The sequence below is a fragment of the Portunus trituberculatus genome, chromosome 43, assembly GCF_017591435.1.
Source record: "Portunus trituberculatus isolate SZX2019 chromosome 43, ASM1759143v1, whole genome shotgun sequence".
NCBI lineage: Eukaryota > Metazoa > Arthropoda > Malacostraca > Decapoda > Portunidae > Portunus > Portunus trituberculatus.
In genome coordinates this window covers 7,214,411-7,219,410 of record NC_059297.1, presented here as the reverse complement: position 1 = coordinate 7,219,410, position 5,000 = coordinate 7,214,411, and positions in this window count along the sequence as shown.

The following is a 5,000-nucleotide window of genomic DNA, read 5'->3' as shown; positions in this document are numbered from 1 at the left end:
TGAGGTGTGAAGTCGGAGAAGGGGAGAAGGAGAGTTGTCGGGTGGTGGGATTGGGCTTAGGACAAGACGTGTGAATCCAGGGCAGGTGAGGTTTGGCGAGATGTATAGGATAGATCAGATTACTAACATTCCATATAAAACAATAGAATCACAAAGCAACGACCATAAGTGGATGACAGATAGATTTAAACAATGCATAAGACAGAAGAGGAATATGTATAAAAGATTGAAGACAGGAGATAAGGTATCAAGGCCACTATGCAATGAATTAGTAAGAACAGTTAAGAGGTTAACGATGAAAGCTAAAAACGAATATGAGTTGATAGTAGCCAGCCAACCAAAGACGGACCCGATGGATTTTTCAGTTAATATAAGACGAAAAGCAGAGAAGAATTAGATCCTTAAGGACAAACAAATGGGGAAATGGTTAATTCTGGGAAGAGATTAATAAAATCATGAACGAGTATTTTCTGACTTTCTTCACCCAAGAAAACACAGGAAATCCCAAACAACGAGCATATTTTTAAGGCAGAGGATGGTGAAAAGCTGACAGATATTCATATAGCTGAGGAGATGGTAGAAAAGGAGATACATAGACTAAAGAAATTCAAGTCACCGGGACCTGATGAAATATACCCAAGGGTACTTAAGGAGTGCAAGGAGGTCATCAGTGAGCCATTAAAATTACTTTTTAGGATGTCACTGGAGTCAAGTGAGGTACGATAATGTGAAGAGAAGCTAACGTAGTACCAATAGCTAAGAAAGGAGATAAAACCCTAATGTCTAATTACAGGCCTGTCAGCTTAACTTTAACTGTGGGTAAACTAATGGAATCAATAATAGCAAAAAACATTAGGGAACACCTAGATAAATACGGCTTGATAAATCACTCAGAACATGGCTTTGCGAAAAAAAATCGTGCTTTACAAACTTGGGTTATGGTTTATGAGGCGGCAGATAATGATGATAATTATGACATTCTTTACTTAGATTTTAGTAAAGGCTTTGAGAAGGTACCTCATCAGAGGCTCTTTAAAAAGGTTAGAGCGCATGGGATAGAGGGTAGAATATTAAGTTGGATTAAATTGTAGTTAGGCGATTGGCGACAAGGGCAGTAATTAATGGTTCTAATTCCGAGTTGGGTGAAGTAATTAGTGGGGTGCCACAGGGTTCAGTTTCAGGGTCATTATTATTTTTAATATACATCAATGACTTGGATAGTTGAATTAGCAGTGACATTAGGAAATTTGCAGACGACACAAAGATAGGTAGATTAATTAGGTCAGATTGCCATTGCCTTGCAGGCAGACTTGGATAGGATGAAAGAATGGACAGATAAATGGCAAATGCAGTTCAATATTAACAAGTGCAGGGTACTGAGCATAGGTAGAGATAATCCACACAACAGGTACACGATAAATAACGAGGCACTACGATGTTCCAAGTATGAAAAAGATTTAGGAGTCATAGTCAGCTGCGATCTCGGTCAAAGGAAGTAATGTATTGAGGCTAGAAGTAAGGCGAATAGGGTACTAGGATTCATTCTTAGAAGTGTTAAAAGCACAAGTCCCTGAAGTAATACTACAATTATACTTGGCGCTGGTCATGCCACATCTTGACTATGCGATTCGGTTCTGGTCCCCACATTATAGAAAGGATATAACTTTATTGGGGTCAATGCAATGAAGGATGTCTAAAAAGATCCAAGGGATGAAGGATATTCCCTATGAAGCGAGACTGAAGAAACTCAATCTGCATTCCATAGAGAGACGTAGGTTAAAAGTAGACTTGATATAAGTATTTAAGTGGTATAAGGGTTTTAACAAAGGAGACATGAGCGAAGTTCTTAGGATCAGTAGCAGAGACAGAACCAGAAATAATAGATTTAAACTTGAAAATTCAGGTTAAGGAGAAAGGGGAGGAAACTGATTTTCAAAAAGTTGTTGATGAGTGGAACGGATTCAGTGGTCATGTAGTCAGGGCTGAGTCAATAAGGAACTTTAAAAGAAGATTGGATAAGTTCATGGATGGGGATGATATATGGAATTAGGTAGCTTTAATCATACAGGAACTGCCACGTGAAGGCCTGGCGGCCTCTTGCTGCTTCCCTCTTTTCCTATGTTCTTATGAAAAGAAAATATAAATGAACAATAGTTGCGTGGATAGGGAAAAAACAAAATCATTAAAATGATGGCAGCATTTGGATTACGTAAAAAAAATAATAAGAAGGGATGTTTTACCTATATTAAAATGAAGGAAAAATGAAGAAATTATAGGAATTGACAATATGAGAGACAGTTACCAGATCTTTTCTTTCCGACGGTGCTTCTATAGTCTTGTGGTCTTCCCTCCTTGTACATAAAAGAAAATGGTGGATAAATAAATAAGTGAATAAACAGACAAGTGGAGTTAATGTCTGGAAACGTTGTCTTGGAGTTGCCCTCTCACCTTCAGAATGAGGGATTTCAAATACAGCTTTCATCGGCACTTCCAGAAAATTCCGAGGCTTGGCTGTAAGTGGCTAGAAGCGTGAATGTCTGGTTTTTCGAATAAATCCGTTACGTGGAGTTGTGTGATAAAATGTTCTTTATTTACTCGTGCTAGTCATGGTGTCTGTGTTACATTCACCGATATTGGCCAGCACTGGTTCAAAATGATAAAAGTATGAAAAATTAAACATCTTTATAAAACCTTATTATTTGCCTCATAATGCAGTAGGGCAAAAATACGCCGATGAGAATTGACACAGGTAACGTTTATTGACTAGTGCAAAACACCGTACAACACTCACTGTTCCCAAACACTTGTGCCGCTTAGGTCCGACAAAGGGGACAGTGCACGCCTCGCCGCCTCTGGGCCGACACACGGAGAGGCGGCGGGGTTACAACCACAACATTAAAGCGCACCGCCGACACATACACGCATTGTGTTGCTCAGGACACCTACCCGCTACAGGAGTGACTTGAGTGAAAGCAGTTAAAAAAGATGACGTCTTCCGCTTGTTCACAGTTGGAACTAAAGACTGTTGCTACACACACTGATGGCTGCTGCATTACTGTCAACACACCCAAAAACACATCCAAGACTTGTGTTAATGCGTTTATCTCGTCCATAACACTACCCTATATGTATGTGATGAGCATTGGTTGAGGGTCGACTGCCAGAAGTATTGTTCACGGAGCTTGGTGGCTGAGGGAGGTTGGCTGGACAAAATCGTACGGTGGGAGGGAGGACAAGGGCGGTGATGCGTAAAGGGGTATTGAAGCAGGCGTCATTCAGGAATGGATGAAGAAATGATGTTTATATACAAATGAGACAAGGCTGGAGGAAGACTGAGATAATGAGAAGTGTAAAGAAAATGTTGAACAGGATACTGACAGACACACCCAGCGGCGCTATTCTTACTGTTGTATGGACAGACATACTATAAAAGGAGACTAAGCTACACACAATACTTCTCACTAAGCTTAATAAATCATGATATGTCTCTTTGCGCTGAAATATGGATACTTAGCATCACATTGCTAGCTTCTTTCTGTAGGACATCTAACGGTACATCAAAAAGATATCTGCAGCGAGCAAGGGTCAGTGGTTGCAGGCATGTAGCAGACCAGTGTCTATGGGACTGAACACTATATGGAAAGAAACACGACATTCTTCGTAGTCACTCATTGGTGTAACACAACTAGCCTCGGCCCTCGTGAAGATCTTGCGTCGCAAAGCCACTCCTGCTAAGGGACAGAGACGCAAGGGTTAAAACGAAGGACGTGGCGCATTATGGCACTGAAGGATCACTTTTTATGCAAGAGGGAACGCTGCCGAGGGCAAGAAAACGTTTGAAAAAAAAAAAGACCCACTGGAGCTTCAGGCTCCCTAAAAGGTCAATCAAGAGAGTCGTCCCAAAGCAAGGGACAAATGTCTCGACATCTTTTTCTTAAAAGAAGTGAAGTCGTAGGAAGATGGAAATACAAAAACAGGAAGGGAGTTCCAGAGTTTACCAGTGAAAGGTATGAATGATTGAGAGTACTGGTTAACTCTTGTATTAGAGTGTTGAACAGAATACGGATGAGAGGAAGAAGAAAACCTTGTGCAGTGAGGCCGCAGGAGGAGGGGAGGCATGCAGTTAGCAAGATCAATAGAACAGTTAATATGAAAAGAGCGATAAAAGATAGAAAAGATGCAACATTTCAGCGGTGAGAAAGAGACTGAAGACAGTCAGTCAGAGGAGGGGAGTTGATGAGACGAAAAGCTTTTGATTCCACCCTATCTAATAAAGCTGTATGATTGGAACCCCCGCAAACATGCGAAGAGTACTCCATAGAAGGACGGATAAGGCCCTTGTACAGAGTAAGCAGTTGGAGGGGCGAGAATAACTGCCGGAGATGCCGCAGAACGCCTAACTTCATAGAAGCTATTTTAGCAAGAGATGAGATGTGAAGTTTCCAGTTAAGATTATGAGTAAAGGACAGACCGAAGGTATTCAGTGTGCAAGAGGGGGACAGTTGAGTGCCTTTTGAAGCAGAGGGGATAGTTGTCTGGAAGGTTGTGCCGAGTTGATAGATGGAGAAATGAGTTTTTGAGGCATTTAAAACTATTAAATTTTCTCTGCCCCAATCAGAAATCTTAGAAAGATCAGAAGTCATGCGATCTGCTGCGTCCCTACTATATATATATATATATATATATATATATATATATATATATATATATATATATATATATATATATATATATATATATATATATATATATATATATATATATATATATATATATATATATATATATATATATTTTACCTTTCTAAATTGGTGAAATATAATTTGATACTCCAATATGAAAAATTGTCACGTTCTTTTTAGTTCAAATGAAAGGTTTTTACTACAGATACTATATTTACTTTTCCATTGAGATAGCATACGGAGAACCGGGATGGATATGAAGCCATCCCAACTTGGTTCCGCTAATCCCGGGCAAATTCCACCTATCTGGAGCGGATG